The sequence below is a fragment of the Lissotriton vulgaris genome, unplaced genomic scaffold, assembly GCF_964263255.1.
Source record: "Lissotriton vulgaris unplaced genomic scaffold, aLisVul1.2 SCAFFOLD_1415, whole genome shotgun sequence".
Taxonomy (NCBI): Eukaryota; Metazoa; Chordata; class Amphibia; order Caudata; family Salamandridae; genus Lissotriton; species Lissotriton vulgaris.
The window spans coordinates 201946-215408 of NW_028249026.1; positions in this window are offsets into that span (position 1 = coordinate 201946).

Sequence of the window (13463 nt, forward strand, 5' to 3'; positions counted from 1 at the left end):
CCACCCCGCCCAAAATAACGACAAACCCTATGCAAATATTAAAAATATAGACAACACACCAGCAAAGAAACAGGGTAAAACATTTTATTAAATAACTATTTACATAACTATTTTATACTTTTTATTGCCCGATCCGGCTAGCTCAATCGATCGAGCATGAAACTCATGCACTCTGATAGCAAGCGTTGCTACTGATGCTATGCAGACCAAAACTGTTTTTCAGTTTGTACATTTTTCTAGATTTTTCCATCCAAGGTTGGTTGACTTTGTAGAACGATGGCTTCAGATTTTCAACATACGGTGTGGTGGCGCGGACTGGGAGGGGGCGCTTCGCTCCTGCCCCCTCCCCAAGTAAGATTTTCATACGTGAAAGTACGTTAATGGTTTTGGTCCCTGAGTTGCTTCAATGTCACTGCCATTCTCAAATGGCATAAGTTCTGGATGTTGGGTGCCATAGTTAAGAGTTCTGAGCAGCGCTTGTAACACTGTCTGAAGCTTATTTCCACCTACTGCAGCTTCACTATTCTCAAAGTAAATGAGTGTCGTTTGTGGACCTGACTGCATTTGAAAACAATGTGATATGTTACCTTCCTAAACCGCTTGACGGAGGCCCCCGAGGGGCGGTGTGATGGCCATGGACTCGGAGAAGACGCTTGGCTCCGATCCCCTCCCCAAGTCTTATAGCACCGGTGTAGCCTGAGATCGCCCCCGACATAGGCGGCCGGCTCCCGGGGTCCGGCGGAACTTTTTGCCTTTTGATGACTCTTCTATTCTGGACCTTGTCCCACAATCCGTTTGACCTGAAGACACGCTGTAGTGGGGCGCCCCTTTACCGTTTTAGTTGCCATTCCGCCCGCTTTTGCTACACTGTGCCTCTTCTGCCATTCAGCTGTTTACCGCCCGCTCTTGCAACTACAGAGTCTCGCTCACCATGTAGTTGAGTTGCTCCCGCTCTTGCGATGCAACGATAAGCGACTGCCACAGGACTCTCAAAATGGCGGCCGGCTCTTCAGATTTGGGCGTGGTCCACTAAAATGGCCCTGGGACACCTTGGAACTCGGACGCTTCCCTGATAGGGCTTGGGTCCCATTCTCGAAAGCGTCCCCTCAGCCGTGAAGATTCTACAAAAGTCTTGGGGGCCCCCGACTCCCGCAGGCTTCTGGTGGGGAGCGGCTGCCATGTTTGCTCGTGGAATGGCCACGACGGACCTACGAGATGGTAGTGCTCTCATGCTGACGCCAGCTTTAGTCTGAAACATCCAGAAACACTGTAGACTACTAATTCGATCAGTTCCGGTAGCGCCCCAACATGACCCGGTAGAGAAGAACTTGCCCTCCCCTCTTTGACTGATGGTTCTTGTTGCCTGTCCCCTCTGTTGTCATTTTACAGAACTTTTTGGACTGCTGAAAGGGGTTGTGTTCCGAACGCTGGTTGGTGGAGACATTTTGACTATATTCTTGACCTACGTTGTCGCGTAATGCGTTATATGACACGCCGCGTTAGCGCACCCGGAAGTGATCCGGGGCGCGGCGCGCAGCGCGTAACGTAAGCATAACAGGTCATGTGACTTGTTAATAAAACTTTTTATTGGTTCAGTTTACTTTTGTTATTTTAATAATGAAAAGCTTGGTCATATGACCTAAAAAATACGCTTTTTATTGATTTCGAACTTTTTTTTTTAAAACATATATGTTATAATATTCCAGGCTAATGTACTTTCCCCGAAAATTTACAACTTTCCTGCAAGTAAAATATATTCCTTTTTCGAGAAAAAGGGCGTTTCTTCGTTCCATGACGGAGCCGTTAAGTAAAAGAGACTCGGCCTGCTGTCTTAGTCGCCGATACGCCTGATTATCAGATTCTTATCGATCACTTTATGTTGCAGGAGTGGAAAACACAACTGCCCTTGACCATTTATCTTTACTGCGTTCCTACATATTATACCTTTTATCCGTCATGTAATTGGACTGCTTTATTTCACTTGCCTTTTACTGATTCGAAAACAGTGACTAAAAGTAAAAACTTTACCAATGTAAATACTACTACCATGTTTTGTTTTAAAAACCTTTATTGTGAAAATGTCAGTATACAAATACGGGCCTATAACCACGTGGGCCGGCCACGGAGCAAACTGAAATCGTATATGATGAGGAGACATTTACATTATAGAGGAACGTAACGAACGAGCCATTAGGTTGCAAGAACTAAGGTGTATAACAGTTGCGGAATCGGTGGACGTACATTTTGTAATTAAAATACGACAGGGCCACTTACAAAAAAAGTTATCTAGATATACATTTGCGTGCAAGTACCATGGGTGACGTTAATTCGAACTTTCAATAGTACAGTAATCAATAAAACATCAGAACTTAATATCAATAGGGATGTCGAAATATTCAATCAATTCTCGTCCCCGCCCGCCATGAGCATCAAAACTGCATTCATATCTCGTGATATCAAGGTTGTTCAACCAGTACACAACAATGAGTTACGAGTCCCATTTATACCGGCGCCATTTTGGGCGAGGCCGGGCAGGTCCAAGATATAGTCAAAATGTCTCCACCAACCATCGGCCAGACCAGAACCCCTTTCGGCCCTTTATGCTACAAGATGGTGTCTTCCATTCAGAAAATATTGTTGGCAGCATTTTGAAAGGAAACATAAACAGCCGTTCTCCTAGTGAGTCTCACATTGTTACATTTAGGAAGAATGTTGAAGAGTAGTATGTGGAAAATCTGAAGCCATTTTTCTACAAACTCTCAATCAGCCTTGGATGGAAAAAAAAATCCTGAAGAATGTACAAACTGAAAACCAATTTTTGTCTGTATAGCATCAACAGCAACGCTTGAGTCAGCTTTGTGTCAAGCCGCCATTTTGATTCAATCAATAACGTCCCCCTGCACACATTCAGGGACCTGGTCATGTCTTCAGATGAAACGGATTGTGGGACAAGAAGCAAAAAGGAAAAGGAAAAAAGTTCCGTCGGACCTCGGGAGCCGGCCGCCTATGTCATGTGCGACCTTTGGCCACACCAGGGCAATAGTGAAGCTGCAGCAGGTGCAAATAAGCTTCAGACAGTCTTACAAGCACTGCTCAGAACTCTCAACTATGGCACTGAACATCCAGGACTTGCCATTCGGATCTTGGCGCCTTGTGCTGGTTCCGACCTATTCACACATCGGTCCACTATTGACATCACCTCATAAGCCAACGGGGCACCCCACGCCGACTTTCGGCGCAGCATTGTAGGATGGCCACACCAGTGCGGCAACTTGCTGGACACCACCTCGGTGCCATCCGGATCTCGGCGCGTTCGAGTCACTGTACCGCAAGAGTGACCGGAACTCAGCTGGACACGCCGTCTTTCGGTGCAGCATTGTAGGATGGCCACACCAGTGCGGCAACTTGCTGGACACCACCTCGGTGCCATCCGGATCTCGGCGCGTTCGAGTCACTGTACCGCAAGAGTGACCGCAACTCAGCTGGACACGCCGTCTTTCGGCGCAGCATTGTAGGATGGCCACACCAGTGCGGCAATTTGCTGGACACCACCTCGGTGCCATCCGGATCTCTGCGCGTTCGAGTCACTGTACCGCAAGAGTGACCGCAACTCAGCTGGACACGCCGTCTTTCGGCGCAGCATTGTAGGATGGCCACACCAGTGCGGCAATTTGCTGGACACCACCTCGTGCCATCCGGATCTCGGCGCGTTGTGCTGCCTTTGGCCTACTGTAGCCGCAAGTGCGGACGCAACTCAGTTGGACGGCGAGTGAAACACTAAGGGGCGCCGCACTGCAGCCGAGGACCCTCCATCTTGGGGGAGACGCACAGCCCCCACTGACTGACGCGACCTCACAGGCCAACGGGGCGCCCCACGCCGACTTTCGGCGCAGCATTGTAGGATAGCCACACCAGTGCAGCAACTTGCTGGACACTAACTCGGTGCCATCCGGATCTCGGCGCGTTGTGCTGCCTTCGGCCTATTCGCACATCGGTCCGCTACTGACGCCGCCTCACGTGCCAACGGATTTTCTACACTTTTTGTAGCCCTATGCCGCATAACAGGTCATGTGACTTGTTTATAAAACTTTTCATTGGTTCATTTTACTTTTGGTTTCCTAAAGATGGAAGGCTTGGTCATATGACCTAAAAATAACACTTTTCATTGGTTTAGAACATTTGTTTTTCCCAAACGATGAAAGCCCCACCTTGTTTCTGGATGATTCAGACTGAAGCTGGCGTCAGCATGAGAGCACCACCATCTCGTGGCTCCGTCGTGGTCATTCCGCGAGCAATCATGGCAGCCGCTCCCCACCGGAAGCCTGCAGGAGTCGAGGGCCCCCAAGACTTTTGTAGAATCTTCACGGCTGAGGGGACGCTTTCGAGAATGGAGCCCAAGCCCTAGCAGGCAAGCGTCCGAGTTCCAAGGTGTCCCAGGGCCATTTTAGTGGACCAGGCCCAAAACCGAAGAGCCGTCCGCCATTTTAAGAGTCATGTGGCAGCCGCCTATCGCTGCACTGCAAGAGTGGGAGCAACTCAACAACATGGTGAGCGAGACGCTGTAGCCGCAAGAGCGGGCGCAACTCAGCTGGATGGCCGCCACCTGGGGAGGCCCGTTCACGCCGCCTCCCCCAAGCCCCCCCTCCGGGCCGCCCCACGCCAATTTTCGGAGCAGCATTGTAGGATACCAAAACCAGTGCAGCAGTTTACTGGACATCACCTGGGTGCCATCAACATCTCAGCGCGTTCTGCTGCCTTGGAACTATTCGCACAACAGACCGCTACTGACGAGGCCTCCTCCGCACCACCCGGGACGCCCCACGCTATTTTTCTTTGCTGCATTGTAGGATCCCAAAAACCAGTGCGGCACCCAGGTGACATCACCTGGGTGCCGTCCAGAGCTCAGCACGTTGTGCTGCCTTGGGACTATTCGCACAAAAGACAGCTTCTGACCATTGTTGCTTTTTTTGTCAAAAATGTTTAAATGTTTGTTACAGTTTTTGTTCCGTTCGTTATATTTAAAAGTTAATAAAGTTTTATAATCCCACTTTGTTGGAGTGCTATATATTTTTAAAAAATCGGGTGAATGGGGCCTTGAATCGGGTTATTGTCATGTGTGGGCTTTGCAAGTGTACTGCTACAGGATCAGACATTTCAAACTCAAATGCACGTTCTTTTTCTTACCTTTCCGAAGCATGGAGCGCAATAGCAGGCAGAGAAAGGGTGATGCAAGTGTTGAACACTGCCTGGCCTGGAAGTTGCTGGCAGTGCCCCCCCCCTCCGCCCGCTCCTGAAAGAGGACACACACACACCGCCGCCCCGAGTACTTCACAGATCATTAAAAGACCATGCGCTTGTTCATGAGGCTTAAATGGTTTATCACCCCTTCTAGAACCCCTGCATCGACCCTCTGACGTTTCCTGGAAAAATTACCACGTAACACAATACCAAGCCCTGTCAGCTGAAACCCCCGAGGAATCGTGGGGCATATTATCAAGGGGGTTTATCTCCGCTTTTGTGGCTTTAAAAGCCAAGAAAGCGGAGATAAAATTATCTCCCTATTACCAAGCTGTCGCTAACACCAGTTAGTGACAGCTAAAAGGAGATAGCGACCATCTTGGGCCCCGCTTTGCATGTCAGTGATATTTATCACTAATGACATGCAAAGTGGGCGTGCCAAGATGTTACCCACTGGAAACAGTCCCTAACATCGCTATCTCCTATTACCAACTTTTGGAGATATTCGCGCTAAGCGCGAATATCTTCAAAAGCTAACACCTGACCTGAGCAGTTCTTAGCCATGTTATCCAATGGGAGGTGGATAACATGGCTAAGAGCATTTGCTCGATAATGCATGAATATCGCTGACTTTTCAGCGATATTCATGCATTGCGGCCGTTTTTTATCGCATTTGCGATAAACCTTGCTAATAGCAAGGTTTATCTGCGATAAAAATCGCCGATGTGCGGCGATAATTTTTGTCTCTAAACAAGTTAGAGACAAAAATTATCGCTAGTTGTTGGTAATATGCCCCCGGGTTTTTGCTTGCAGAAATCGGGAGGCGGGAGACTAGCACTGAAATCAGTAGTCTCACGCCTGAATCGGGAGGGTTGGTATGTCTGGATTCTCTACAGCTGGGGCCATAAACTACATCCGCAGGGCTAGGTGATAGCCTGGGTCCGGCCTGGACAATCGGACACAGAGGAAGAGGAGTGTCAGAGGGTGCGGTAGTGAATAGGGTGAAAGGGAGGTGTCGGGCGGGCACAGGGTGTGATTCTCAGGGAAGAGCAGTGCAGATGGGGAGAAGTATATGGCCCATGCATGAGAGAGAGAGCGGGGGTGACCAGTGCGTGAGGGAGATGCTTGCGAGGGTGGGGAGCCGTGCTGAGAATCGACAGCGTGCAGAGAGTGGGTCTGGTCAAGGCATCTAAAATGGCTGCCGTGCACGACAAAATTGTGGCATTGGACAAAAAGGCAAGATGGCGCAGACAATGTTTATCAATAAGGATTCATTTATAACAAAATATTTACTCGCAGTGACAAAATGGTGGTCAACACTTCCTGATTTCCATTGAATCGAACGTTAACAGACGTCACGCAGCAAAAAAAAAAAAAAAGCTCACGCACAGCCGCTGGAAGACATGTATCAACATATATGAGCCTCCTCAGCCACCCTCAGAAAACATAAGGGGTCAGGATACGTCTCCCGCACCCCCTTATACCTAGTAATTTAATTAAAACGAAACACAAAATGGCGAATTCCCGTTTCGCTACCAGTTTGCGGCCCAGTTCGCGGCCTGGGAAGCGCTTCTACCGTGAAAAATATATATTTTTTTATTTTCCCCACGGGACCCTTTAATAACCCCAACATCATTCCTAGGGGGTCAAGAGAGGTATACCTTGCCCCCTTTCATTAAATTCCCCCTTCGTTTTTCACCTCTTCTTCTCTCTTGATCCTACCGAGAGATAAGATGGCGGCCGCTCCGGACTGTTTAGAATGTTGACAGACACCGGAGAGCCAATCAGCTTTCTGCGCGCAAAGTTCCGTTTCGCAAAAAGTAAGCGGACCGGAGCGCAGCCCGGAGCGCTGTTACAGATATATATCTTGTTTTGAACGTTAATTTCTCAAAATCCACTGGAGCACATATATTGAGACCTAGCAAAGGCACATCGGGCTAACAGTCCCTACAATTTTGCCAAGTTTCGTGCAAATCCATTCAGCCGTTCGAGCTAAAAGTGAGGCCAAAGGCCCTATGGAAATTAACATGGGAAAAACGCGTTTTGGGACCCCCCTTTTTTCTCGGCCCCCCCTTGACGAAACCCCCCCAAATTTTCGGGGGCTGCTCAGAAACAAAATGTGCCATTTTCCTGAAAATTTCAGCCGATTCCGTCCACAAACGCCAAAGTTATTAGACATAGGCTTTTCAAAAGTTCCATAGACAAATAATCCTAACTATATATACCTACTGGCGATAGCCAGTAGGTAATATATATACATATATATATATATATATATATATATATATATATATATATATATATATATATATATATATATATATATATATATTACCTACTGGCGGTCGCCAGTAGGTAGTTATAGTTAGGATTTTTTTCAATGTTAAATCTCAAAATTCTATTTGGAATAACTTTGGCACCGGTTGACGAATCTGCCTGAAAATTTCCTGAAAATGGCCTCGTCGAGCTCCGGTTCTCCCTTGAAAGTTTGGGGGGGATACGTCAAGCGGGGGCCGAGATAAAAGGGGGGTCCCAAAACGCGTTTTCCCCATGTTAATTTCCATAGGGCGGTCGATTTCACTTTTAGCCCGAACGGCTAAATGGATTTCCACCAAACTTGGCAAAATTGTAGGGACTGGTAGCCCGATGTGCCTTTGCTATGTCTCAAGATATGTGCTCCAGTGGATTTTGAGTAATTTAGGTTCAAAAAAATATATATATCTATAGGCGCTCTCCGGTGCGCGCACCGGAGTGCGCTCCAGGCGCGACACGCGACTTGCGCGCAGAAAGCTGATTGGCTCTCAGTTGTCTGTAAACATTCTAAACAGTCCGGAGCGGCCGCCATCTTGTGTCTCGGTAGGATCGAGACACGAGAGGTGGGCAAAACAAAGAGGGAAATGACGATAAGGGGGCAGGGTAGACCCCCCCTTGACCCCCTAGGTTTGATGTGGGGGCTATAAAAGGGCCCCGCGGGGCATGTAAAATATTTTTTTTTTTCGTTTTGCACGGGGGAAGCGCCCGGTACGCGCACCGGGGAGCGGCCCGGGGAGCGTAATATGAGAAAAAGAGATGACAGAGTTTTTAAAAAATGAAGTTTTTATTTAGAAATTGGAGGTAGTTCTAAAAAGAACTTTTTTTTTCTTCTTTTTGTTGTTTTATATTTTTTTTGTGTTTTTTGAACTTTTTGAACTTTTTTTGGCTTTTCAAAACAGTTTTATATTTTTTTTGTATTTTTTTAGGGGGAGAAACAAAAAAAGGGAATTGAAACTGGCTCAACTGGATCAAAAAAATAAAAAACCCAAAAAATTACTTCTTTTTGGGGCACTTGTGATTATCACCTGCAAGGACGATGAGCTTAACGCTTTTTTCACCATAGGCGATAAGCTTGCCACATGCAGAACAAGTGATTTTAAAATCAGCAAATCTTGGCTGAATGCAAGGCATCATCTCGGATGTTTCTGGTCCCGATGAAGTCGGTTGGTTTGTTTGGGAGGTGGTCCTTGACGACTTGGGGAGGTTACTGGCCAGTTCCCTGAACTCAGCACGAGAGTAGTTGTTTGGGTGCTTTCTGGTCATATGACGAATCATGATATAGTTACCAAATGAATATTTTTTGTTTGGGTTGCCCCGTGAAAGTTCATCATTGCAGATTAGGCAAGTTACCTTGGGTGCATTAACTTTTTTCTTGCCCTCTGGGATTGAAAAAAACTCCCATATAATGTGTGGCTTGGGTTTGTATGGAGTATTTTCTTCAGACAGCCATCTTCTCCTCCCCTCCTCCTCTTCCTCTTCCTCCTCCTCCTGTTCTTGACCACCAATATAATCTTGAGGTGGTCCTCTTGGTGGTTGTGGTGGTGGTGGTGGGGCAGATGCACCAGCTGCTGCTGCTAATGAAGCCATTATTAATATCAAAAAGGTACAGAGATGTACAAACAGGTCTTCCTCAGTCAAAGGACAAAGTCAGAATAAGGAAAAAAGGTGGGGTCTTTCATCATTTGGAAAAAAAACTGTCCTGAACCAATGAGAAGTGTTATTTTCAGGTCACAAGACCAGGGGCTTCATCATTATGAAACTAAAACTGTTATGAACCAATGAAAAGTGTTATTTTCAGGTCACATGACCCGACGCGCTTACGCTACGCGCCCCGGGGCGCGCCCGGGGGCGCTTCGGGTCGCGTAGCGTAAGCGTGTCGGATGTTTACGTTGCGCGATCGTATTCGCTCGAGTACTTCCGGGTGCGCTTACGCCGTGCGTATCACGCGGACGCGGCTACACGATACGTCATGATCATGTTTTCGTTCGCAATATTGGCGCTTACGGGACGCTCCTCGGAGCGCGCCCGGGGGCGCTTTATAAAAGTACGCTTTTCGGGGCGCTCCCCGGGAAGCGCACCGGGAGCGCTCCAAAGCAAAAAATAAAAAAAATAAAAAAGGGAAAAATTGTAGGGACTGGTAGCCCTATTCTTAAGTGGTTTTTACGAAAATTAACTTTGATAAAATATATATTGTGCTACATTGGGCTATATATATATGCCAAAATGCCAAAATGTAACCCAAATGTAGTCCAATGTAGCCCAATGTAGCCCAAAGATGGCCACCAGAGACCAAAAAATGTAAATGTAGCCCAAATTTCAACTAGATGTAGCCCAACTGTAGCCCAATGACAGAATGTGCCAGAGTGTTCTAAAGAACAACTAGAGTGCTAACAGTCTTATTTATAAAGTGAGACTTATAGTTAGGAATTAGCATTAAAAAAACCTATGAAATTCACTGAAAAAACCATAGGTTTCACACCAGTTATAGTTAGGAATTAGCATTTAAAAAACCTATGAAATTCACTGAAAAAAACATAGGTTTCACACCGGTTATAGTTAGGAATTAGCATTTAAAAAACCTATTAAATTCACTGAAAAAACCATATACATATATAAAACATATTTATTTTTCAGAAAGACACACATTCACTGGATGGTGTCATCAGTGATGTCATCAGTGATGTCACTGACCATGTCATGAGTGATGTAATATGTGATGTCATCAGCAGTGCATTGCACGCGCAAGTTATAGTGAGTCCGACTAACTATAACGTGGGAATTTCAATGGTTTTATATCAGTAAAATTTCCAGCTAACTATAACTGGTGTGAAACCTATGGTTTTTTCAGTGAATATATATATATATATATATATATAAACATATTTGACCTTTACAGAAACAGACAGTCCCTGGATGATGTCATCAGTGATGTCATTTGAGATATCATCAGTGATGATGTACTATGTGACGTCATCAGCAGTGCATTGCGGGGCGCAAGTTATAGTGAGCTGAACTAACTATAACGGTGGAATTTCTATGGTTTTGTAAAAGTGAAATGTCCAACTAACAATAATGTCTCTGAAACCTATGTTTTTTTCAGTAAATTCGGTTGAAACATGTAATGCTTGAATCTGATTCCTGCTGGAATGATGCTGCTGTAAAGGCAGTGTGAGTTTCCTTTGGAATATATATAATATATATAAAGGTAATTCACAATGCCTTCACAGTGTAATAAAGCAAGCCCTCCAGTAGGGAGCAAACTGAAAGTTCTTTATTCCAGCAGGTACCATATTCAAGCTTTATGCGTTTTGACCGTAAAGTCTTAATCATATGCAAAAATGTAGAACAGTTGTTTACCTGTTTAAATACTAAAATATCCAAAACATAAAGAAAGGACTAACGTGCTCTCTTGAGTAGATGACTTGTTCAAAACATACTTAGTAAATACATATTCAAAAAACGTGGGTGATCAGCGATATTATATTTCTTATGCTCTTATTTAATATGTCCCAATGTCATTATTAGTCAAATACCAAAATTAATTACTAATCACTTTCTTTCACACTTCTTGGGACTACCTAGTCAACAATGCATTCTGTTGGATTTTTGAGCACCGGTTTGTTCTTTAATTTTTATAATTTTTCCAGTCACTTTCGTGATGTCTTTATCACAACACAGTCGCACTGCCATACTGTTACTGGTGGCCAGCAGGTAGTTATAGTTTTTTGTTTTTGACTTGTCTATATCTTTCGCACTGGTTAATGAATCTTCACAACATTTTCGGAATAAAGAACACCAGTAATTTCAGTTGTGCAAGTCAGGGTGATCCGTCAGGTGGGGGCCAAGGAAAAGGTGGGGCAAAAAAGTGTGTTTCATTGATTGGGGACTGGGAGATTTGTTTGGGGAGATGGATGGGCCTGTTGTGGGTGGAGAGGGTGGGTTTGTTTGTAAAGAAATGTATTACAATATATAAAAATGTATGCCTGAAGTAATCTTTTTTATTTTTACTTTGCAGTGCTGCCTTTGTTTTGATTAGTCCGTCTATGTGCTTCTAAGAGTGTACCACTTACTTATAGAGTTATAACTTGAACTATCTTGACCATTAGGGGGATGCTGCCATGACCTATACAGTCCACAACAACCTAGATAATTGATTACTTGCAATAGCACTTAGGTATTTACTTACTAAATTAAAAAGTTCGCTTCACTACATTGTTGTCTTACCTGAATATAGGTGAAACAATAACAGGGTGGGCATCACAACTTCACAAGCGAGCTCCCACGTCCACACACTTGTGCTCCAACTGAAGGATTAATCAAAAGCATAATCCACTGTAGCAACTAAAAACACTGAGTTAATGAGTTATATGATATCAAAGCTTTACAAATAACTGAAACCAGACGACTACATGATGACACAATAACAAATCCTGATAGTGATAAAATAAAAATTAGGAATTATAGTAACTTCAGCAATGGGGAGCTAATAGTAACTTATAAAATTCTTTAGCCATAAACAATTAACTAAATGTCTGGACTGGACAAGCTTAGGCGTTTACAGTTACGCAACACAAGGCCTGAATAATGATGCTGACAACTAATGTTCTTCGGTCTATATCTAAAATATGAATCACTTTTATGCGCAGGTGGGCAAAACAGGCCAGTGTGGGCTATTGCTTAGAATATCCTGCAATGAGTTGGAGTTGCTTTCGCCACAACTGCCCCACCAAGTGTGTGATCCATTGATGGTGTAAATTAAGCCATATCTCTATAAATACACTGCCCTGGGGAAGGTTTGACAAAAACAATCCTCTGAACACTGATCACTCATCATCAATCTGTTGTGGAAGGAAACAAAGGAATGAGTATGACACAGTACAGTTAAATGCATTGCAAACAGTCCTTCTGCTCCCAGACTCAAGTTATCAAATAATCACTGTTATGTCTTGTATGTTTGGAGTGAACCCATTCACCCATTTCTTCAAATATAATTGTTAAAAGAAAAATGGATCCTGCTATACCAAATTAGGTGGTGCATCTGTATTCTCCTCTGCAATGTCTATCACCACTCTTGGGTGTCTTTCGGGACTGGTCCGGTAGGTAAGAAAGAGTGATTAGCTCAGATTTTGCCTTTCATTCATGCAGGAGACTAAATGACCTGTGGATTGTAAAACAGAAACTGTATTTTAGAGCCAAAGAGAAGGACAGAACGAAGGTAAGCTTTATGAGGAATGTATCAAGAAGGGTCAGAAGCAGAGCAAACAGAACAAGAGGGGGGCTCAGAGATGTACTTTTGCCACCATACACACATGCACACACAGCAGCATTTCGCAAATCAAACCACCTCCCTCCATTCCACATGGCTAAGTACTAGGCCTCAGACCTCACTTTTGAAGTTGATAATTTCCTGCTTCGATTAGGTAGTCTTGCGGCTCCCGCCCTGAGTTCTTCAATCCTTCTCCTCACTCCGTACCAGTCCAGTCATGGCCTGAAAAAGATAAATGTTTAGTGCACTGCTGTTGAACAAGCAGAGAAACAGTATTTTGCATAGATTTATGTTTGTTAAGTGACTGTTCTGGTCTTCGAAGAACCAGAAAAAGGTAAAGACTGTGCAACTACATCTAACTAATTGTGAAAGGGCCAACCACCTCCAGGGAAATAGGTTATTGCCCATTATTCAGGCGCCAAACATTGCAAATCATCTAAAGCAAGTTCCCAAATCACAGTTCAACACCTTCTCCACCACATGAATTATAAAACACCGTTCCCAATTACTCAACAATTAGATCTCTCTTGGTTCAATGGTTACCTCTTCCAAACTAAGCAGTGGCAGTGGCAGGTACACTATCTACCCTTTTACGCAACCAATAGATTGGAATTTGGCACTCCTATGAATCAAATCATCTCAAGGG